Genomic DNA, 25,320 nt, shown 5'->3' on the forward strand with positions numbered 1-25,320 from the left:
AAAAAAATTAAAAAGTAATTTCTCCTTGCTTAATACATTTACTTTACCAAAAAAAAGTGTATAGTTTTACCTGAATTAAGTATTTAATCAAATTATAATTAATTTGAACTGATAGTTACAGTGATACCTAAACTGACCTGTAGGTGTCATTATACTGTAATAGTATATACAAGTAGTAGGAGTTAATTGTGTTGGAGAAAAAAATATTTCAAAATTATTTTCTATTTTTTTCTTTCCAAAACGTTAAATTATCTCCAACAATATTTGGGGTAAACAAAACCAATTTATATAGTTTCTTAAATATTTTTCTATAACTTAGAACATGAAGTATTTCCTTAGTTTCTCCAATGTAAAAGTGATATTACCATATTTTTGCTTTGTTTCTCCATTACCTTAGTTTGTTTCATCACAATTTCATTTTTTCCTTGATATTTATAAGGCCCTGGCAAGCTTGTTATATCTGTGTCCCATTTCTAGCTTTGTTTTTCTTACTTCCTAATTATATTATGTATGGTAAATGATTACAGACTAAACGTGAACAGGAAGGTTTTATTTCATTTGAGGGGTACTGTTCCGATTCACCAAACACTGTTTATGACATTAGCAAAGCTTCATTTGAAACACAGCAAAATATGTAATTTGGTGTTATTATTTATCATGTAATACAATATATTATCAAAAAGACATCAGTAACAAAAAGCTGGACAGAGACACAAGGCCTGATCTGAAAGCCTCCTGGGTGCTCTTTTTGGACACTGCAGTTCTAACAAGAAACTGAAAGGCAGTTTCCCTATTTTTTTTAGAATTGACATCTTCTGAAGGAAGTGTTTAATGAACCTTGGAGCTCATAGAGTCCTTTGGAACTCGTTATTTAAAATACAGTGGTCAAAAGTGGAATGAATCAATCCAGGTGGCAGGATTCAACTACTGTATGTCTCTATACCCAGTGATTTTATCTGATTTCTTGGTGCTTCCATTCCCCTACCCATTTCCATAACTAGCTTTCCCATTTCAAGTTGCCTTAAGCTCCTTTTTGTTTAGCAAGTATCTACGTTTTTAGATGTGCTTTCAGTAAGTGGATAACCTTACACTTTCTGATATTGAACAAAATGATATGGGGATAGTATATTGATCTTAACTTTAAATTTCCTTGCTTGTATTGGTTTAATTCACAAATTTAACATTATTTAAGTCCAGTTTTCAGGGATAATTATTTTTGTTTCCTAATGGTATTATACACAGAACACATAATGAACATCTCAGAGATCTGGTACAAATCCAGCATCCAAGGAAAGTCCTCCCTGATTTAATTTTGCTTAACTCTATTGATTTATGAGTTCTGCTTTCAGTTTTGTGGGCCAAATGCCAAATTCTACAAATTCGTAATAAGATTTTCATTATATACCACTCAGTAAAACAACATATTGAATTCCGCATGCATTCTTTTCTTTTCTTTTTAAGAAAGTATTTCCTTTGATAATAGTCCATTCTTATGCAAGAAAACTGAAAGGTAATACCTAGAGTTTTCTAGAAAAGCAGTAATACATGTGCCCTCATTGGACTTCGAATAGGTGGTCATGGGCAGCCTTCCAGCGTTCTCCCAGCCCCATCTGAGGGGTGTGTCCCTGGAACTTAGGCATCAGGTAATGCTCCACCCTGAGGGGAGCCCTGACAGTTGCCTGCCGTGGGTCAACTCTATATGTTCCTGGAGTGGGGTTCCTCCTGGGGTTTCTCGCTACTCCTGGTATCCCTCACCAGAAGCATTATTGGGGCTCCACCTCCCCTATACCCCAACCAAGCACCAACCTTTTGGGCTGCTGGATGATGGGTCTTCGGCCCGCTCCTTGGCTCAGCTACTCCCAACGATTGCAGGGTGTACACTTATCTCCGCTTTTGCTCCTGCCCCTCCTCTGAGGCTCTTGCCCAAACTGGCCTCAATCTTTGTCCATGGCCTCAGACCCATGAAGAGTCTTTCGGGGGGGGGGGGGAAGGGCACTCTCTGTGTGCCCTCCAAGATAGGATAAGTCAGGAACAAAAAAAAAAAAATGAAGAGAAAAAAATAACGAAAGGGTCTGGGTGTAGGCTTCTGCCCGCCCCACTCATGGGTCCACCGTCTTAGACCGTCTCTGGTCCCCCAATGTTGTCTCTCACTTTCTTGGCTGTCCTGCTGGTCGATGTGGCAGGCCCCACCAGTGTGGGGTGAGCCCCTTTTAAGGGATCTCCATCTCACCCTGCTGGGGCTGCAGGCTTTCCTGGAACGTTGGCTGGGGAGCGCCTTCGCCCCTCAGCATCCCAGTTGGCTCTGCTGCCATTTCCCTGCCACCAGCTTTTAAATCTGCCAGGTGGCGGTTTTTTCTGATGTCATCTGCCAGTGCCACTGCCAGCCGGCAATAAAAGCAGCTGATGAACTGCGCCGGTGGTTCTCCTCGCCATGGCTTGCTCTTCCCTGCAGGAGGTAAGTGTTTCTTCTTTTCAGCGCTCCTTCCCCCGGGACACAACCCCCCGCCTCAAGATGTCTTGGAGCATTCTAAGATTTTGATCTGGCTGTCTGCCTTGCATTCCTTGTCCTGTCGTCGTTTGTTTTTCAGTGTTCAGTGACTCTTCTGTAGTGTGGCACCTGGATAAAAAATCCGCCATCCCATTATTTTTTCCGGGGCGATGTATTATTTGAAATGTAAACAGTTGCAGGGCCAGGGCCCACCTGGTTATGTGTGCATTATCAATTTTGGCCCTGCTCAGCCACTGTAGAGGTGCGTGGTCCATTATGAACTTAAATTCCCTCCCCATTAGGTAGTAATGTAAATATTCTATGGCCCACCAGATTGCCAGGCACTCTCTCTCTATTGTTGCATACCGTGTCTCTGTGGGGAGTAGCTTATGGCTTGCTTATGCCACCGGTCTCTCAATCCCTTCATCTTCTTGGGTCAGGATGGCTCCTATAGCTGTTTGAGGCATCCGTCTGCAAGATAAAAGGTTTGTGAAAGTCGGGTGTGTGAATGACTACATTTTCACATAATGCCTTTTTTAGGAGCTCAAAATTAAGTTTCATCACTGGGGTCCAATTTATGATCCCTGTTTTTCACCCTTTCAGGGCTTCGGTGAGTGGAGCTGCCAATTCTGAGAACCGTGGCATGAATCACTGATAATAATTAGTTAATCCCAGGAAGGATTGCATCTGTTTGCTGTTTCAGGGCATTGTGCAGTTGTGGATAGTTTCCACTTTATCTTCTAGAGGCTTGATGGTACCTCGCCCTGCCAGGAAGCCCAAGTACTTTGTTTGTCTTTGGGCCAGGGCGCATTTCCTTGGGTTAGCTGTCATCCCTGTTTCATGGAGATCTGTCAGGACAGCTTGTAGTGCTCTCTGATGTTGGTCCTAGGTCCAGGTAAAGATGAGGATATCATCGATATAGGCCATGGTGTACTCGGCATGTGGGGACAGGATTCAGTCCAGTAAGTGCTGAAACATGGCAGCAGCCCCGGAGAGTCTGAATGGCATCCGTACAAACTCGTATAAGCTCCAAGGGGTCCTGAAAGCCATCTTCACTCAGTCTTTCTGGCCATGGGTATCTACCAATATCCTTTGGCCAAATTGAGCATCGTTATTTAAAGTGCATTCCCAAAGCGCTCCATTAATTTGGCTATGTAGGACATTGGGAAGGCATCAAAGATGGCTCTCTCATTGAAGCGACAGTAATCCACACATAAGCAGAGGGACTGGTCCAGTTTTGGGACAGGGACCAGGGGGCTCTGCCAAGGGCTTCATGATGGTTTTATCACCCTTTGTTCTAACATTCGCATGATCTCCTCCTGGACTTCCCCAAGGAGGTGATGCAGCACAGGCTGCCACTTTTCACATACTATCTCCCCTGGTGGTGTTTGTATCCTATGGTACACACCTTGGGCCCACCTCTAGTCTTCCCAGAAGATGTCTCTAAAGCTTCACACCAGCATCCTCATCTTGACTCTCTGAGGGGCTGGGAGTTCTTCGCTAATTTGAATGTGGTCCTCCGGGCAGGCCGCAGGTCCTTCTTTGGTCCCTCCTTGTGGTCCTCAGTCCACCATCTCATTCTCAGAGAAGGTAGCCCATCTCTCAGGTTTCTGCCACTCTCTCAGCAGGTTGACATGGTAGATATGTCTTTCCCACCTGTGCCCTGGCCTATAGACCTCATAATCTACTGGCCCAACCCTATGAATTATTTCAAAAGGGCCTTGCCACTGCATCAATAGCTTAGTAGACATGGGAGGAGTACTAGGACTCCCTGTCCTGCCCTGAATTCCCTCTCCCTTGCCAGGCCATCATATCTGGTTTTCTGTCACTGCTGCACTTCTCTGAGGTTGTCTCTGGCCAAGCTTTGTGCTATCCGGATGTATCGTTGGAACTCCTGTTGACAACTAGCCGGGGTTCTTGGTGCCCCTGCATCATGCTCCCAGTCTTCCTGCCATGTTTCCAACAGACAGTGAGGTCGGTACCCCAGGATGAGCTCAAACGGTGAGTACTTCAGGGAGTCTTGCAGTGTATCTCGGATTGCAAACAGAATCAAAGGGAGCAGCAGGTCCCACCTTTGGGGGTCGTCTTGGATGCATCGTCATAGCATTCTCTTCACTGTACCATTAAGATGCTCAACAAGGTTTGCAAATGATATACCGAGTTTCGTATATGCTTTATTCGCGGGATTCGACAAGCGACTTGCAGTACTCCTGACATAAAATTTCGCCTCTAGTTGGTCAAGATTTCTTTGGGTATGCCTACTCACGCAATCCATTTTATCAATTCTTTGGCAATTCGCAGGGATGTTGCTGCCCTGAGCAAGACCACCTCTGGGTACTGGGTAGCATAGTCAATAAATACTAGCACGTACTGGTGCCCCACACTACTCTGGGGTAGGGATCCCATTACATCCATTGCTACCAGAGAGAAAGGTACATCCACCACGGATAATGGGTGGAGTGGGGCCGGAGTGGGGTGATCTTTGCGTGCCCACTGACATTCTGAGCAGGCCCCGCACTGGTGGGCAATATCTTCTCCCAGTCCTGGCCAAAAAACCACCATGCCACCCTGGCTGTGGTTTTGTCTCAGCCTAGGTGCCCCCCCATGGGGTTTGCATGTGCCAATTGCCATACCACCTGATGAAGTCAGGTGGGCACTACCAACTGGGCCCCTTCCTGAACCCCCAGCCTCCCCCTCTGGACCCGGTACACTAGCTGTCCTCTTACCTTGTACCATGGTATTCTGAGGCTCGCCTCTGGTTGATCAACTTCAGTTTCTAGGAGCAGCCTCTTGATAGCCTGGAGTTCTTCGTCCTCCTCCTGAGCTTCTCTGAACTGGGGCCCACTAATCATTTCATGCAAGTCCGACTCCTCTGTGTTTCCTTCTGGCTCTCTTCTGGTTTTGAGCTGCCTAAACCACCCATTGCATTCTTTAAGTTGCCATCTCCAAACCTCGGCATCTCGTACTCTATCCAGGACATCTTAAATTGGAGGCCAGTCATGTCCCAGAAATATCTAATATGCCAGACACAAGGAGATCCCCACTAATAGCTTGCCTTGGTGCTCCATAACTTGGAGGTGAACCCAAAGATGCTCAATTCTTTTGGTCTCACCATGGAGGCAAGCCATTCTCACTGGTGTTGCCCGGCTGCCTCATCAGGTGGGAATGAGGTCAGCCTGAACCAATGACTGTGCACACCCCAAGTCTAAAGTGGCTTGAACGGAGTGGTTTCCCATCCATGCCCTCACAACGGGGTGACTCCACACAGCCCCATCTCCCTCGGCGGCATAACTGCAGTCCATAGGTTCACCACTGTTTGTTTCTCTCTGTCTCTCCACACTTCCCTTGGAGCATTATTGGGTCTCCTTCGTTCTGCAGGGCCGTTCGGGCATTCTTATGACAAATGTCTCATTTTTCTGCACCAGAAACAGACCACTTCTCTTGCTCCGCCCCTAAAAGGGGCCCGTTTCCTTTCAGTTTCACAAGGCTGAGCATTCCCCAGGTTCTGCATTGGCCTTTCCTGCCCAAATACTGTTTCAAATGCCGCAAAGTCTTCAGCCAACCTTAACGCCTCATCGCAACTAGTTGGTGTGTGCTGCCGGACCCACATCTGAGTGCACTCGTCCAAGTCATTTTGAAACTGTTCCAAAACTATTTGATCAGCCAGTGCTTCCCAATTGTACTTGGCTGGGCTCACCCATTTATTTAGGAGATCTTGTAATAATTGCATCAGCATCTGGGGTCGCCTCTCATCAGGGGCTTTCTTGGCCTGGAACTGTTTCCTGTAATACTCCAGGTTGATTTCTAGTTGGTACAGAATGACGTTCTTCACTTGCTCATAGTCCCTCACTTCATCCCATGCCAGGGCCCTATACACTGTTTATGCTCTGCTGACTACGAGGGGCCCCAGCTGGCTGGTCCAGTACCCCTTCTCCAGCCCTGTCAACAGGGCATGATGCTGAAATGCTTCAATATATGCCTCTGGGTCATCATCCTGGGTCATTTGGGGCATTTTGAAGGCGGTTACACTATGTCCTAGCCAATCCTGTTGTCTATCTATCATTTGTTGCTGGACATCTATTATTTGGGTAAGAGCCTGCATAATCTGGCCAAGGAGATCTGAGGGGGTCATCGCTGCCAGCTGCATTGCAGAGTAGTCAGTTTCCCACAGATCACCCTGCAAAATCCTGTTAGCTATGCCATTTTGCCCCTGTTGGACTTTGAATAGGTGGTCTTAGGCAGCCTTCTAGCATTCTCCCAATCCCATCCAAGGGGTGTGACCCAAGACTTAGGCATTGGGTCACCCTGAGGGGAGCCCTGACAATCGCCTGCTGTGGGTTGAATCTATATGTTCCTGGAATAGGGTTTCTCCTTGAGTTTCTCACTACTCCTGGTATCCCTCACCAGAAGCATTCTTGGGGCTCCACCTCCCCTACACCCCAACCAAGCGCCAAACTTCTGGGCTGCTGGATGATGGGTCTTTAGCCTGTTCCTTGGCTTGGCTACTCCCGACAATCGCGGGGTGTACAATTATCTCTGCTTTTGCTCTTGCCCCTCCTCTGAGGCTCTTCCCCAAACTGGCCTTGATCTTTGTCCATGGCCCTGGACCCATGGAGGGTCTTTTGGGTGGGGGTGCCCTCTGTATGCCCTCCAAGATAGGATAGTTCAAGAACAACAAAAAGAAAAAGAAAAAAAATAACGAAAGGGTCTGGGGTGTAGACTTCTGCCCACCCCACTCATGGGTCTGCTGTCTTAGACCACCTCTGGTCCCTCGACATTGTCCCTCTCTTTCTTGGCTGTCCTGCTGGTCAATGTGGTGGGCCCCACCAGTGTGGGGCGAGCCCCTTTTAAGGGATCTCCATCTGACCCCTACTGGGGCTGTCAGCTTCCCTGGAACATTGGCTGGAGAGCGCCTTCACCCCTCAGTGCCCCAGTTGTCTCTGCCGCCATTTCCCCGCTGCCGGCTTTTAAATCCACTGGGCGGCAGTTTTTTTATGATGTCATCCGCCGGTGCTGCCACCAGCTGGCAATAAAAGTAGCTGATTAACCGCACCAGTGGTTCTCCTCAGTGTGGCTCGCTATTCCCTGCGGGAGGTAAGTGTTTCTTCTTTTCAGGGCTCCTTCCCCTGGGATAACATGGTAACACAATTAGGCTGGGTACAGACATTAAACTTTTAGCAGTACAAGTGATCTGAACAGCAGTATAAGTAATAACTGTAACAGAACAGAAGTTTAACCTACACAGACTTGTTTAAAAATGGCTGTACCTGGTCTAAGATTTGCTGCCCCCACCAAGGGGAGAATGTCTGTTCTGTTCACTACCAATCTAAGCTGTACCGCTTACAGAAAACTATGTCACTTAGATCGCTTCGTGTCGGGCTTTTTGAAAGTCTGTGCCTAGCCTTATAGTCTTTTAAGGTAGAGTGCCACCTACTGTCAAAAAGATAATCAGATCTGGAAAAAAATATAAGAGCATAAATCTAAAATTAAATAAAAACTACAGAATCTAGTGGTGCTCCTAATCTGAGGTCATATCTATCCATTATAAATAAATTTTAAAAATTGAAAATCATTAGTTCCACTACTAAATTAGTGTATTTTTCTAGAAGTGAAACTTAATTTTTTTGTACCCTGCGTGCTGCTGGGGAGGTACAGTGGGGAGTAAACACTTACCTCCTCACACAGATGGCTGTGGCAGTGGCATGGAATGCTGCTGGCTCAGGGCAAGCCGCCTGAATACAGGTTACTGTGGTGGTGTGGGCTTCTGGGGACTGCCATTATGGCACCCTCTCTGAATTGATGCCTGGACTTAATGCCCTGCTTGCCCCCTGAGGTTACACTTCCATATTTTTCTAAATTAATAAAATTCCATCAAATTCACAAAAAATGATGTTTTTCTTTTTGTATGTATTCTCTTTTTGGAAAATGTCACTGCCTTGCAACAAACGGACCATACTGTAAATCTACAAGTATTGCACAATTGCACATCTTGATCCTGATTCAAAGTCTAATGAAGTAAATGAGAAAGATAACCATTGACTTCAGTAGGTTTTGGATGTGGGAAGCCAATGAAGAAAATAATCAATATAATGACATATGGCTTGTCTACAGAAAACCTGTCAAATGCAGATGATGAAGCCTAGAAATTTTTCATGCCACTATGAACTGCCTGCCCCTTAAACTCTAAAGCAATGGGCCCCAACCTTTGTTGGCAACAATACAGAGCTGCAAACAACACCCTGTCCACGTCAGTTTTAACTTTTACATTTCCTGTGGAAACCAAGCCACTTGCTTGGCATTAATTTTGTAAAGACCATTAGGGAATGGCCATCAATATTTTTGTTGGCTCAAGTGTACATCGATAACTACTAAAACTTTTCCCAGTGAGGAAAAAATGGTTAAATGACATCAGATTTTATTATCACGTATTAGTTAAACTTGGCCTTTTTGGGGGTCAAGGCAAAGTCATAAAGAATGGCTAAAATTAATCTGAGCTTTTCATGTGATATTGAAGAGTTAATAAAGAATAGATTTTAAAATGAATGTTAGCATTTGTAATTTCATTTCTTATAGAAGCTCTTCATTGCATGGTGCATGTACAATTTATCAAATTTCTTGGATGTCTATTGAAAAAGTATTATCAAGTTAGACCATGAGGGTGATGAAATCATGGACTTTCTTATAACATTCTAATACAATTTTTGAAATGGTGTACATTCCTTTACCAGACTAGAAAAAGGGAATCTTACCATTGACCTCAATAGACTTTGAATCAGAATCAACTATCATGCTATGATGAATACTATGATCATAAAGACACAATACTTAATTTCTAATAAGTTATAGTTAACACTCTAACAATGTGGCATAATAAATATAAAAGCACAGATAACTTAAAAAATGTTCCTGCCATATGTAAATAAAATATCCTACAGGCAGTAATTTCATCCTTAATTTAAATGAAAAAGGAACCGCACTGGTTATTGAAATAATGCTGTTAATTCACTGAATGAATGAATGAACAGAATTGACCTGAGGAATAGTACTGAGTGGTTGAAATTTAGACAATTACTTTTGGATAGCTTACAATACTTCAAATTTTTGGTAGGGAGGAGTTGAAGTTTCAGGGGTATTTTTCTACAGATCATTTTGTGGAATTTGCTTCTGGAGTATCTCAATAAAGTTTGAATTCACACTTCTGTGTATTCAAAATTGTAGTGAAATTGCCATAGCAGGTTTGTTTTTTTTTAAATTTGGCCAGTGATTGGAGAGACAAGCAGTAGTACAGCAATAGATATAGAAGACCATGCACATGTATAGACATGTCCACATGCATTCCTCTACCTGCCAAGTCAGGTAGCTAGGCTGAGATGTCTGCAGTTACAGTCCATGTCCTTCAGAGATCAGGGACCTGTCCCAGGTCTGCACCTTTGCATAGAGTAGATGCTGAATAAATGCTTTGTCCAGAATACACTTAAGTTTTATTGTTAGGTTCAGTAGTCAGTACAGTAGTCTCACCAACAAGTCTTCATAGTTAAAGCTGAACATTTATGTGCTTTGCTGGATTGTGCAGAGTGCAAAGTAACTCTGAAAGGCTACAGACAAGCAAACTAGTCACTTTTCCACAGAAAGCTTACAAGAGTTTCCTGACCCCCCACCCTCCACCCTATTATTCAAAGTCATACTTTCTCATACGATGTGACCATCATGGGAACAATATTATTAAACACAAATCAAAACAAAACAAAAAGAAAAAACCCAGAATTGATACACTCAAATTATATGTGAAAGGATATTGTAAGCCAGATTTATCACAGCCAAAAATATTTGTTTAGTAGCAGTGGTTGAAAATAACGTATTTTGGCGAATTTCATTAGAGTTTTTAAATGAGTTCATTTCAATCCTGTTTGTGAACCCTGTACATTCCCCAAATTCACTGTAGGATATTAACTAACTAAAATAATGAATTTTAAGACAATACTGCAGAAGGAATTCTGCATTTGTAATCATGAACAAATTCATTGGAAACCTGATCTAATCAGGTAGCAGAAACAATGTAAGTGGCTTCTGAATAATCTGGAATACTGAAAGTCTTCATAACCTCAAAAATAATCATTTTCAGTTAAAAACAAACAAACAAACAAACATTACAAATATTTCAGCCAGACCCAATAAACCCATTCCTAGACATGGCTAAGTGTTAGAAGGTTCATAGAATCATAGAAAATTAGGGTTGGAAGGGACCTCAGGAAGTCATATTGCCCAATCCCCTGCTCTAAGCAGGACCATCCCCAACTAAATCATCTCAGCCGAGGCTTTATTGAGCTGGCCCTTAAAAACCTCCAAGGATGGAGATTCCACCACCTCTCTAGGTAACCCATTCCACTGCTTTACCACCCTGCTAGTGAGAAAGTTTTTCCCAATATCCAACTTAAACCTCCCATGTTTCAGCTTGAGATCATTGTTCCTTGTTCTGTCATCTGCCACCACTGAGAACAGTGTGGCTCCATCCTCATGCTTCAGGTAGTTAAAGGCTGCTATTAGATTCTTGCTCACTCTTCTCTTCCGCAGACTAAATAAGCCCAGTTCCCTCAGCCTCTACTCATAAGTGACGTGCCCTAGCCCCTGAACCATTTTTGTTGTCCTCCCTTGGACTCTTTCCAACTTGTCTACATCTTTTTTATAGTGCGAGGCCCAAAACTGGACACAATTTTCCAGATGTAACCTCACCAGTGCAGAATAGAAGGGAATAATTATTTCCATTGATCTGCTAGCAACAATCCTACTAATGCAGCCCAGTATGCTGTTAGCCTTCTTGGCAACAATGACACACTGTTCTTCATATCCATCTTATTGTCCACTGTAACCCCCGGTAACTTCCCTTTCTTATGTGTTAGAAAATTGGATAACCTTAGCAATTGACCTTTTTGCCGTATTAAAAATATTTGACTAGACGTACAGTATGAGGTTTTAAATGGAAATAGCTATTAACAGTAGCTAAGTCCCTACCTCTTGTCTATGGGTTTGAAAATCTCCCTCTAAGCCTTGTTGTTCCCTAGTTGCTATGGGTGTGTGAAACAGGCTGTATTAGTTTCAGATTCAGAGTCGACCAGTATCAGAGACAGTGATTCAATTTGTTGATTCGGATCATTGTCCCCAGTTCAATTCGGGCAAATCCGAATCTGAAGATTCGATGCTGATTTGGAGAATCAGCTATTTGGCCATAGACACAGCTTTAAATGTTTTTTCTACATACCTCAAGATGCCAGGCATGGCTCATGAATGCTGCAATGCTGGGGTAGATGGAGCATCCCACAAAAGTGTGGGCCCCCCCCCCCGCACACTCGACGGCAAACCTGGAAATGGACCAGTACTTCTAGTCCATTTCAGGGTCCTCTGGGAAGCATGCTGGGGGTTCCACTTGTGCCCCCCCGGCTCAGCAATTGGCTGTGGGGGGACCCCAGATGCCCCCACAGACCCAGGAGGCACCAGTTGCCAAGCCACGGGACCATGGGGGGGGCAGCATACTCCCCGATGGACCCGGAAGTGGATCAGAAGTGCTTCTGGTCCACTTCTGGTTCTGCTGCTGAGAGTGCTGGGGAACCTCCTGCACTCCTGTGGGATGCTGCATCTGCCCCAGCATCTCAGCATTCATGAGCTGCCTGTTACCTTGAGGTATGTAGAAAAACATTTAAAACTGTGTCTATGTCCAAATCTCTGAATCTTTATGAATCTCTCTGAATTTATTTGGAGGGTTCCAATTCTATTCAGAGAGATTAAAGGGTCCTCTGATTTGATTCGGTGGCTGAATTTCTGAATCCTAATCAGGCTGAGTCTCCACTGAATTGAATTAGGAACTAAAGCTTCACACAGCCCTACTAGTTGCAGACATGCAGATTGACATGAGACACAAGGTTCAGCTCAGAGGTATGAATTGGAATTTTTTATTGAAATTGATACCCAGGGCAAGGCAAGGGTCAGGGGAGCATGTACCTTCTTGCTCAGGCTGTGACATGGGCTGCTGCTGCCTTGGCACAAGCTGTCCCAACATGGGCTGTGCCATGATGCAGGCTTTTTAAGGACTGCCTACTTGGTGCCCCCTCTGACTCAGCACCTGGGGGCTGGTGCCCAGGTGCCATTCACCCTGAAGTTATACTACAGACTCAGCCCTTAAGTGTTGATCTGAACTTTCCAAAATACAATGATGTTTGTGTCTAGATTGATATAGCTGGTTCATCTGTTCTGACTGTTTTTGTTCTCTGACTTCAAACATCAAGATATATAGTGCAAGCACTATGCATGATGCAGAGACAATGGAACATTATTCCCTGATTGGAATTATCCTTCCCCATAATTTGTCTTGATATTTTAAATACCTTGCAGTATCCATTCATGATCTTATCATAACATTGAAAATATAATGAAATCAAGTCAATAATAAAAAAGCAAAATGGCGAACAAGGAAATTGGCAAGTATAATGCAAATGCAAATGTTGCATTTGAAAGATGTAGTTCAGGCATTACAACTGTAGAGCGTTTAATTCCATTTCTCATGTCTAGATCTCTCCATTAGGAAATTAAAAAAAAAAAATCACTGTGGGTGTGTCTTCCACGTTAATTTAAGCAGGCTTAAATTTATTGTGCATTAAGTTCATGTGCATTACACATTTTTTGGCACATGTCAACACATGGTGGGACTTTCATAGATAAGTAAAGCTGGAAGGGACCTCATAAGATCATCTAATCCAACTGGGAATCGGACTTGCAACCTTGGTGTTATTTGCACCAAACTGTGAAGCTAACTTTAGTCCCAGGTCAATCCAGCCCTGCCAAGTGGCCCTGTGGCCACCGGGGGAAGCTCTAGCTCCAGACACATGGCTGCCAGAGCCAGCTTCCTGCACTTGGAAGCCATCTTGAAAGCACACCCTCTGCACTGCGACCTCTGGGCTAACGCTTCCTGTGTCAGAGCAGCAGCGTGGCAAAAACACAGACAGCATGTACCTGCTCTGCTCCTGCCACAGCTGCACTTCCCAGCCCTGCCTGCTCCAGCTCCTCACCCTGGCACCCACGTACAGGGTCCCCCACTCTTCAGGGCTGCTGCAGGTGTCCTGGTCGCCCACCACCATTCCAAATTCCTGCTGCTCAACCACCTTGCATCACCTTACTCCCCTCCCCCCCCCCCCCTGCTCCAGCTACCTGTTGGATGACTGGCACATGGCCTTCTGGGGCTCCTGCTGCTGCACAGCTGCTACCACCAGCAAGGGCAACCACGGGCTCCAGGATGCCCCTACCGAGACATCTATCACCTTTCTGTCTTACCAGTCCTGCTGCCTCTGGGCAGCCCACCGCACCAGCCAGCACTGATAGCAGTGCATTATGCTGCAGAAATGGGCTAATGACCATTGGGTCAACACGTTCCAAATAAACAGGGCCACCTTTGAAGACCTGCTGTGCCATTTCCAGCTCCACCTAAAGTGCCAGCACACAGAGATGTGTTCAGCCATCCCTGCTGACACATGCCTGCCCCACCACCCACACACCCCATACCGTCTACTCACCCCCCAGCACTACTCAAGGACATGCACATGTTTTTAATTAAAAACTTTATTCCCCTCGCAACCCTCACCCCCATCCCCCCATCTGCCCCCTCAACCAACAGAGCCCCCTCCCTCGTTCCCCAACACACAGAGCCCCTCCCCCACCTCTGCCACCCACTAACAATAAAAAGCCCTCCTCCAAAATTGAAAACTATATACATCACTCTCAGTTGCTTTCTGAGTCCCAGAGTTGTGGGCTGTGCAGTGGGGGTGCCCAGGGTGCAGAACCTGGTAGCAGGCAACCAGCACCCTGGCTGTGGACAGTTCTCCACAGGTAGGTCTGGGGGCTGCAGTGAATGCTAGGGCCTCCTGTGGGTGGGAGGCAGCAGAGGTCCTCCTCCAAGGCCCAGGCAGAGGCCTGCTTCAGGGCAGTGGGTGGGACCCAGGGACCCTGGATGACCAGTTGCTGCTGCAACAGCTTCACACACCACTGCTCGAGGGCATCCAGCTGAGCCCATTATGCTTACTGCACCTGGTCCCATACCTCCTCCTGGGTGGTTTCCCAGGTGATGTCCGCATCCTGCCAGGCTAGCTCCTATGCCAACTATGCCTGCTGCTGTACCCCCCAGTTCTCAACAGCCACCACCAGCCACTAGGGCAAGAGGGTCCAGTCCCTGGGGTGTCACTGATGCAGCTGGACAGCTACAATGGTGTGTGGCTGCAACCATGCTATGAGAGTCCCACAGGGCCCTGCAGAGGTAAGAGACAGAAGCCTTTTGTGCAAGATTGAAAGATTTCATGGGTAATACCAGAAGCCCTGCTCTGCCCAGGCTCAGATTGGAGGTCAGCCATGAGCAGGTGCCCTGGGACAATGGAAAGCTGTCTGGGAAAGGCTATGCCCAGGCAGCTGTTATCCAAGCCCCTGGCCCCACTTTCTCCCCTGGGTCCCTCCACACAGGGGGCCTCTCCAGGGAGGTGCCTCAAGGCTGCCTCTCCCCATGCTGCCACTGCACTCTGAGCATGTCCCTACTGCATGTGCCCCAGGCAGTGCAGAATAACCTGTCTGTGAAGGTGGAGGGCTGCCCGAGCCACTACACCCTGATGCTGTTCTGGGCACACCTGCATTCCTGGTTTGAGACCCTGAACTACAATGGGATAAGGACAAGCCTGGGATGCCCTGCAACCTCAACTGCTTCCTGGAGAATTACCTGTGGCAGTGCTAAATGTCCCTGCTCCCCACTGCCAAGGAGTATATCACTGTTGGCATTGATGCCTACCTCAGCATGTGAGAGGCTTGTGCCTACCTGGCAGCAGGGACACCGGATGCTCAATAAAGTTCTGAACTGTGCCCTGCCTCTCTGTGTGCTGTGCAGGGGAACCTGGGCCTAGGAGAGTGTGGGCAGGCTGGGCTGGGAGCAGGACCAGGGACTTGAAGCGCTCTCCCCCAGTGTAGGACTTACACATATCTGGGTCTGGTGACACTGGGAGCTCGATGCGGGCCTCCCCATCAGTGACAGCATCCAGCTTTGACTGATGTCCATGGCTTGTGGTGAGCTCTCCTCCCCGCCCCCACCCAGGGGAGAAGCTGGCACTGCTGGTGCCTGGCAGTGACATGGCCAGCTGCTCCTTGTGGCAGGGTTTGGGGCTGAGGGTAAGGCAGCTGCTAGCCTGGGCTCCCTGAGCTGCCAGTGGATGCAGCAGCTGGGGAGGTGGGTGGAGTGGGGTGCTGAAGGTCCAAGTTACTAGAGGCATGAGGGCAGAGTGTGGGTGAGGGAAGACTGCCTCTGCTGTGGCACTTGTAAGGGTGCAGCTTGGGTTCTGGGGCACCAAAATGCAGGTCAGCTCCTGCATAAAGGCATGGTCTTCTGGGCACAATTGGACCAATGACTGAAGTCAGTCATGGACACCCACTATGCCATAGTTTCATAGTTTGTAGAGTCAGAAGAGACCTGAGAAGATCATCAAGTCCGATCCCCTACTGTGGGCAGGAAAGAATGCTGGGGTCAAATGACTTCGGCAAGGTGTCTATCTAGCCTCCTTTTGAATACCCCCAGGGTAGGAGTGAGCACCACTTCCCTTGGAAGTTGGTTCCAGATCCTAGCCACCCTAACTGTGAAGTAGTGCCTCCTGATATCTAGCCTGAATCTACTTTCCATCAACTTATGGCCGTTATTCCTTGTTACTCCCAGTAGTGCTCGGGGGAGCAGGGACTCTCCTATTGCCTGCTGGTCCCCCTTGCCCAGTTTATAGACTGCCACCAGATCCCCCCCTCAGCCTTCTCTTGTGGAGGCTGAATACGTTCAGGTCTTGTAGCCTCTCCTTGTAGGGCCTGGCCTGCTGCCCCCTGATCATGCGAGTGACCCTCCTCTGGACCCTCTCAATGTTGTCCACATCCCTCCTGTCCGCAAGACCATGGCAATCACAAGGCACTGATGTGCATTCCAGGAGTGGCCTCACACATGTATCCTGGCTGAAATGGCCTCATAAACATGGGTGTTCAAGTGCCCGTTCTGCGTGAAATGCCTCTGAACGTCAGCCCGGCCCCAGAATGCCACAAGGTTGTGCAACTGTGCAACTCCTCTTGGGTCAAGTTGGGCACTTGAGATGGGAATCAGCACACAGGAAGGGCCAAGGCTTGATGGGGAAAATGTGCTGGATATGCCCCTGCACTGGCTGTTTGAACCCCTGAGCATTGTCCCTGCAATGCTAGCACTGGAAGGCTTCCAGCAGCATCCAGGACAAGGCCACAGCCAGGGACTGGGAGCCATGTGGCAGAGGTACTTCACCAGAGTACCTGCAAAGAGACAGAGCTGTGGTTGAGCAGGAGCATGGAGCAAGTGCTGGCTCTGCTGCCATAGAAAGCAAGGCCAGCAGCCCTGGGGGGAATCTCAGGGCTGGTCAAGGGATGCAGCAGGCTGCAGCCCTTTGCAACACTCACCTGTGGCCAAGGAGAAGCTCCAGCTAGGGGACAGGGCAGGCAGAGACTGCCTGGGTCCTGTCCATGGGGGGCACACGGGGACTGGTAGGTTCCTGCAGAGAACACTGTCTCCTCCAGGCTCCCTAGTGTGTGTGCCCCAAGGCACAAAATGGCTGAAGGTTTTTATTGCCTGCAGCTAGGGGCTGCCAGAGAGCAGCCCAGCCCTGGAACAGGAGAGGCAGCCAGCCAGGAGCCCTGGGGCTGGGCTCTGGTTGGCCCCCCAAAGGCTGGGCAAACCCAGCGCTGAAGTCCCTGCATTAATGTGTCTACACATGTGTTAATACACTTTAACTAATTGCACCTAAATTTGGTACTTGCTTTATGCAGGTATCAAATTTAGGCATGATTAGCCTAAAATTGCCATTTTTAAGGTGCATTAAAGGTGTGCATCTGTAGACATGCAGCCTTAATGCACCTTAAAAATTGGGCTAGTGTTCATTAAAGCCCCACATGGAGACACACCCACTAATGACTGTAGTTTAAGCAGAATTTATAAGGTTCAGGAAAATCAACTGTCTTCAGATTCGTAAATACAGAATGCCATACACTGTTGTTCCAGGACATGAAGAATTTCAGTATTGGTATATTTGTCATACTTCTTCCATGAATAAAATGAAGCATTATTTTCAAACCAGGACTTTCTACAATGTATTTAAGAAAGTATTTTTCACTACCTGGACACTGATGTGGCAAGACCACCATCTAGTGTGATTTCTCCTGCATTACACCAAGAATTAATAGAGCCAACAAAATGATGCTAAAAAGATTATTTAGAAAAGTTAGCTTACTGCAGGCTTTTCCCTCCTGGACCATTGACATGTTTTCCTCTAATGTATATTAAAAAAGGCAAAACTTTTTACCTGGTCAAAATTGGGATTGTTTTCATTAGCCCAGGTTCCTTATTCTTGTTTACTTCTCTGTTGGAGTGCATATCCTTTAACAAGGCATGTGTGTGTGACTGTATACATATATAAATGATACGGATATACTGCTGGAATAGACAATTAGAGCCAAATCCATCAGTATGCTCCAGCTGCCTTTGCCACACCAGTGAGATGGGAAAGTTTTAAATTCTACCTAATCTGGCATTCCTAGTATTCTTCTTGTGTCAGTAACTGTTATCTAATCTTTCACAAGAAACTTAAAACAGGAAAAACAAAATAACCCATAATGTACCTCGATTTACTTTTGCTGCTTCTTATATAGGTCTAAAGCTCTTTCATTTACACTTACTTATACCCTCTCTAAGCGTCTGTGCTGAATGGCATTTACAGGTATTATGGCTCAGCCTGTAGGCCCAGTCCAGTCCCCCATTAATACTGAATTTTGTAAGCATCTTCCTCCTCACTGCTGAGCAGCGCAGTAGCATAATGAGCTGTAGAGAGTGGGAGCATCAGTCCTGTGTTCCTACTTAGAGGGGGTGCATGGATGGCCACCATCACCTCTGACAACCCAGCTACCCCAGCCAGCCCTGTTCTTGCAGCTGCTGCCACCAGGGAAGAGACTTGCGGCTATTATACATCCAGTGTGACACTAGGATATGTTGGGGAGTAGGGGAGAGGTTATTTCAGGTTCCTTAGCATCATCCAGAATGCAACCCTTCTAGAAATTGGAAACAAATTGTCTTTTTGTAGCAGCACCAAATGTGGAAGTTCTTTTAGCTTGCTATTTCATTTGGTTTTCCTGGCCTAACATGCTGGTCAGTTTTGAGTGTTTGTAGTAGTTTGAAACAGCTCTAGATCTACTCAATGAGACCTTCATGGCTGTGACCCAGGTATGTATAATGTGGAACAGTCATGGAAAAAATATCTAAAGACCTTGTGGGATTAAGAGGGGCATGCAAAAGCTCTGGATGCAAAAGGAAGGGAGAAATCATATAAAACAGGTTTGAACCATCTGATCATCCTAATCTCAAGCATATTCTAGCATTTTTGGAGCAATAAAACTAGTAACTAGTATGTTATATTGTGATTGTATTATTTCACAGACATAGATGTTAGGGTTGGAAGGGACCTCAATGGATCATCGAGTCTGACCCCCTGTCTGGGCTGGAAAGAGTGCTGAGGTCAGATGACCCCAGCCAGATGCCTATCCAGCCTTCTCTTAAAGACCCCCATGATAGGGGAGAGCACCACCTCCCTTGGAAGCCCATTCCAAATTTTGGCCACCCTTACCATGAAGAAGTTTTTCCTGATGTCTAGCCTAAATCTGCTCTCTGTCAGCTTGTGACCATTGTTCCTTGTTACTCCAAGAGGCGCCCTGGTGAACAGAGCATCTCTGATACCTTGCTGCGCCACCCTAATGAATTTGTAGGCAGCCATAAGATCACCTCTCAGCCTTCTCTGGTAGAGGCTAAAGAGGTCCAGGTCCCTTAGTCTCTTTGCATAGGGTTTGGCATTTAAACCCTTAACCATATGAGTGGCCCTGCTCTGGACCCTCTCGAGGCTATCCACATCCTTCTTAAAGTATGCACCCAAAACTGGACTCAGTACTCCAACTGCGGTCTGACCAATGCCACATAGAGGGGAAGTATCGCTTCCTTGGTTCTATTTGTCATACATCTGCTGATGCATGACAAAGTGTGGTTAGCTTTGCTGATGATTTCATCACACTGATGACACATGTTCATCTTGGAGTCCACTATGACTCCAAGATTCCTTTCTGCTTCTGTGCTGCTGAGAGGGTCACTTCCTAGCCAGTAGATATGCTGGATAATTTTACTCCCTAGGTGCAGCACTCTGCACTTGTCCTTGTTGTACTGCATCCTATTGTGTTTTGCCCACTTTCCCAACCTGTCCAGATCTGCCTGCAATCATTTCCTACCCTCCGGAGTGTTCACTTCCCCCCACAATTTAGTATCATCTGCAAACTTGGACAGAGTACACTTCACATCCACATCCAAGTCACTGATGAAGACATGAAAGAGTACAGGTCTAAGGACTGAGCCCTGTGGGACCCCACTATCCACCTCCTTCCCACCCACATGGGTGACAAACAGTAGCAACAAAACTTCTGCATGAGAAAGTAGTCCTTCATGGACCTGTTCAAGTGGCCTGACTTCTGGTGCCATAGCACACAACTGAAAGAATCTCTACCAATAGAGAAGTAGATTGATATTGCTATATGAAAACTGACTTCCCCAAGCTGAAAAATCCATGGCTAATTACTGTGGCGATGGTAAGTTAAAAAGTGACAGAGAGGTAATTGCAAAAAGAGATTTGCAATGTCATTATGAGGGTTGTTGATCCAAGGGTTCTTTGAATCAGGAACCAGCTCAAAATTATAGCCAGCTTTCAGAGAATGGGGTAACCAAACAGAAGTCAGGGGCAGTTTGCTGTTGTGGGCCCATGTTTTACCCTCTGAAGCAGCCAACAAGTATAGCAACACAGGTTTGGCTTAACTGACCAGAAAGGAAGGTTCAATAATGCTAATGTAGAAAGCACTGGCTAGCTGACAGATACCAGGGCTCTGAGTTGAGGCATTCATATGCTTGAGCAAGATAGCCATCTGTATTTTTGCCCAAAGACATGGCCAGGGAACTTGATTTTATGGGGACCCAGCATAACCTCATTTGCTATGGCTTTATGAAACTATACCCAAACAGAACATTACATTATACTCAACCATGCGCTTGGAAAAACTGAAGGTAAGAAGGCACTCCTTCCAAAGTCTTTTGAAGGCCAGCAATGCAAACATTGCACAAATGACTGTGGCCTACTGTGCTCTGCAGAACATCTGCTAAGCTAGACGTAAGTATTTCACATGGAGCCTGGACATTTATAGACACCTTGGCTGATTTACACAACCAGAAATGTCCCCATAAACTGTACAGGCTGAGGATTAAGAGAGGTTAATGAAATTAGGAATGCCATATGTACTCATATCTATACCACACAGGGCATAGATGGCAGTTTTAATGAGTAACCATCTGCTAATGCATATGTTGTTCTGTGGGTCACAAACCCCCCAGAAATCCATGCTCCTAATTTGTTACAGGGCTAAGAATTAGCTGTCATACTTTAAAAAAAAAAAAAAAATGTCTAGGGTGAGGGGCTGCTAATCTGCAGGATATTTCACCCTTGATTAATTTTATAGCTTCTGCCAGATAAAGAGTTGATTTTTTGCCAACTATTACTTTCCCTGCTTACTGGCTTGAGACTGGGTGCTATTTAAGTAGCTTTATTTATTTTTTTAAATATTTCAAGAAAACATTTTTAAATATTGCAAGGACTTCCTACTTCGTTTCAATAGGGTGGACAGGAATATGCAAAACTTTATTAAGTTCACAAATATTTACAATAACATATTTAAGAATGTAGTGCAAAGGGAGAATAATATTCCAGGACAGAATTGCCTCACAGTATGTGAAGGAGCTTCTTAAAAGCTGGTGAAAGCACAATCCACAAGCAAATGGTCAAGCATGTAGGTGGCATGTAGGTGGCCCAGCAAAATTTGCCCTACCAGCTAAGCTAACTTACCAATTAGAACTCCTGCTACATGAAAAACTTGAAAGCATCACTTCCCAGGAGCAAGGAAAGATCATGATGAAGACTGATAAGCTATGAAACAACGACAATTTGAATAATACCTACCATCAAGCTTTTGTCTAGCAGAATAAAAAAGGTAGAACTACCAAATGTCATGAACTTCTCCACTGAGGGCTGAAATGCTTTTTGTTTTCAGAAACTGTGAGCATCCAATGAATTGTGTGCCCCAAAATATTGTCCTCCCTCCCCAGAAAGTTTCTGAAGAAAAAAGCAAGGAAAATACATACTTCTAGAGACTTCTATCATTAATAAATGTTCTCTGGTAATGAAGTTATATAATTTACAAACCTAATCACAAACTCATTTGGATAAAAGTTTTTCTTGGGCTGTAACCATAAACACTGTATTTATACCGATCATGATAATGTATTTAGGGGAAAAAATAATTTTTACTTAACAGTAGCCTAAAAGTAACCATGCAGTTATAATCACAAAGACAATAGGGGGTAATTTAAAGTCTGGCTTATGCTTTTTAAATTTTTTTTTTAATTATTATTTAGTAGCCATTTTAGCACATATGAGATTACTGGGTGGGGAAGGGAAACAGGTAAACTGATGCATAAATCTTTATGCAGCTTCTTCCCTAAACTGAAGTCTGTCACATCCTAATTTTGCACTTACTGACCATCTACAAGAAACCCTCCCCCTTTACACCAGAACTTCTCTCAAAAACTATGAGGATGACAAACAGCACTTACTGGAGCTGAGGTTCTGGTTTCTCAGGATAGCACATTGCAAGGGCATCCGTGGGTTCAAAGAAAACTTCCTCCCCAAAATCATCCAAGATGTTCAGAGAAACAGGTTGCTATGCAGGCTGTTCTGGGTTCACCACACATATAAGCTCCATAGTTATGGTCACATCCTAGGACTGCTCTGTCACTCTCTGCTCTTGCTGAAATGTATGTTTTCAAGGAGAAATAATGGGGTTGTGGGAATTAGCAGGGGTGATCTTCAGGCTCAGTGGCAAGTTCCCCATTTAGCTGCATAAAGCAAAGGGACAAAGATAAGCTATTACCAGACTTCTGCCATGCCTTGTTGTTTAATAATTGGTTTCTCAGTTAGGTGGGAGGCTGGCTTTTTGTGGCCCTGTTCTTCTGGGCGTATGTATGTAGCTCCAGCCACCCCTGTACTGCATCCCAAGCCTTGCAGATGACACACACACCCAATGTTCCCTCACACCACAACTGGTGCTCCCAGGTCTCACAGGGACTCTCACTCCCTCCCCAGAGCAGTAGGTCATTGTGTTTTCCCTTGCTGTAATGTTTGACCCACACACAGCCTCCTTGCAGTGGAGGACTTACCAGAGTCAAGACTTGCCTTTAGCTTCCTGGCTGAGCCCCCCTGTTCAGCCTCAGGCCCAATTATGGCCTCAGGCATCTGAAAACATACCTTGGCCTACTCACCTCACATGGGGTTCCTACTATGCCCACTCTAGGACCTCTATACTACACCCTACCCTGGGGTATTCTCATCATCTTCACAATCAACTACTCATGGGGCTGGCCCATGACTGCCCTTGAGGCTTACTCCCAGTTTAGCCCTACTCAATGTACCCCTGGGATTGCCGTTCAGGCCTACTCTCTGTTCAGCCCTACTCAGCCCCCACTCATGCACAGCCATTCAGACCTACTCCCCTTCAGTCCTACTCTGTGCAGGGCCACCTACATCCCTGCCCTCTCAGGGCCTTTACAACTGCCTACATCCTCTCTTGGGCTACACTATTCCCTGCCCCACCCCTGCTTTCCAGGGCTACACAACTATCTCCAATGGGGGCCTCCAGGCTCAGGTGACCATAGGCATTCCTTGCCTCACTCCTCTCCTGGGGTCTTCCACCCCCTAAGGCTCAGGTGGCCGTAGCTGTGCCTGGCCCTCTTATACACCAAATTGTGGGGGTTAGGGGTTAAGGTGTCCCGACCCATCTTTCACCGTGGTGGTAACTGGCTTGGCATTTCTTGGGGGCTGTCCCACCATGAACAGCCCTACCAGGCCACCCATCCCCAGCAGGGTGCAGTTTTAGGTCATGCCCAGGATCAAGAGACTCCTTCTCTTACCTTCTGATGTTCCTGCAGCAGCTCAGCCAGGTGATGTTTCTGCCTGGGCTGGCATCAGTAAACTGCAGCCTCTATATACCTGGTTCTCAAAATGGCTGCCACCATCAGGCACCTGCTAGCTACCTGACTCTACTCTTAAAGTGGCAGGCACCCAAAGGTGCATTGCCACAAACGTGTTTCATGAACTTACATCATTGCAGTTTAGTCTAGCAAATACCCAGCAGAAAACACTACTTTGATATTGATCAATGAAGTGTGGTTATCTACATTCTCATGTATTATTTTCTGACAGGGTGGCAAGCCCATGTTTGCAGCATCACCGCTGGCATGCCCTGCCCACCTGGGCACCACCCTGAGGCCTACTCGCCTGCTACTACTTCATGTTATTTGAGATCAGTTGGAGGTGCTGTTCAGTGCTTCCCACTGGCCCCAGGAAGTTCAGCTGGTAGATCTTCTGTGAGGCTCCACCACCCCTACACCTCACCCCTTTTGATTCAGGTGGTCCACTCTGGTCTTGGTGATGTCTACGATGGGCCACTGGCACCACCCATTCTCCTGGTGCATCTGCCTGCACAGTCCCTGCAGGAGCGTGGTAAAGTCTTCTTGGCCAATGGATGCACACCTTAATGATAATAAAACTAAACATGTGCACATAGTATGGGCAAGCAGGGCATTGTTGCTACCTCCACCCAACACTTTACTTTAGTTTTCTGTGTTCGGTGAGGTGGGCTTCACCTGGCCTCTGCTGGGTTCCCCTTTGTGGGTATTCCCCAGGCACCCAGCCACATACCCCAGTACTTCGGGCAACTTCCCCTCATGCTCCCTAGAGTGCTTTGTGATCACTGCTGCTTTAACACTGGATTTTGGGTCTGTTCCCACTCAAATGTGGCAACAGTGGTTACAGAGGCACCAGACAGGTTTTCTCCCCCAGTGGGCTCTGCCACTCCTTCTTGGGCTGGCCTCCTCCCATCCCAGCTGCCCTCATGGTACCTTTCAGCATCATGCTATGTGAGCAGAGGCTCAGTCAGGTCTGTGCCATTGGGTTTGCCTTTCATGGCTTCCATGCCAATACCTGCTCTTTCTCCTACCAGTGCTCAGTCATGCACAATGTCTCCTTTTCTGGCAGGGCCTTCTGCCGCTGGAAGGAATCCCTGCTGTGATGCCACAGGTAAGTGTGAGGCGTATCTCCATGGGAGGGTTCCCATGGCAACCAGGACTCCTGCAGCCTGGACTGTTGATCTGCTCCCATGGGGGTGTGCTGCTCCTACTCCAGCTGTGGGGAGGGCTTCAGGTTGCACTTGGAGTGTTCTCTCTTTTTCCCTGCCCCCATGCTGCCACTGAGGAGTTCCTTTTATCCCAGGAGTCCTCCTTTTATCCCTGCAGGCCCTTTTCTGGTCATGTGGTGCCAGCCAATTCCCCAGCAGACTGGCCGCCTGGATGCCAGCACTGAGGTAAGTGTGCCATAGACCTGTCACAGACAGTTAGCTGTTCTTCAAGAGCATGTGTTCAAACTGGCAGAGTGGAGACTGGGATGGTAGGTGCTGTGTGGTGAAGCTTATCAGAAAACTGACTAGGTTAACAACAAATAGAGAGTTGTAGAGTGCTGTCCATCTTTGATGCATTATAGAAAGGAACAGACCTGCAGAAAGTCCAGAAGGAAAAGGAATAGAAAATGGTGGGATTGTTGGTGGAGGACTGCCTGTATTCAAACCCTGGAGAC

The 25,320-nt window shown here is 46.4% G+C and overlaps 1 long non-coding RNA gene across 2 annotated transcripts; it reads right to left on the reverse strand.

Moving 5' to 3' along the window:
• Positions 1-545: 545 nt before the first annotated feature.
• On the reverse strand, positions 546-23,670 carry LOC132250665 (uncharacterized). Of its 2 annotated transcripts, none has more exons than XR_009462269.1 (4): positions 23,601-23,670; positions 22,248-22,441; positions 2,855-2,959; positions 546-2,617 (listed from the first exon to the last, which is right to left on the reverse strand). It is a non-coding gene; the product is annotated as an uncharacterized LOC132250665 (long non-coding RNA). The 2 variants fall into 2 exon arrangements; XR_009462268.1 differs by having other exon boundaries at positions 22,248-22,529.
• Positions 23,671-25,320: the final 1,650 nt, after the last annotated feature.

The sequence above is a fragment of the Alligator mississippiensis genome, chromosome 5 (genome assembly GCF_030867095.1).
Source record: "Alligator mississippiensis isolate rAllMis1 chromosome 5, rAllMis1, whole genome shotgun sequence".
NCBI classification, from domain to species: domain Eukaryota; kingdom Metazoa; phylum Chordata; order Crocodylia; family Alligatoridae; genus Alligator; species Alligator mississippiensis.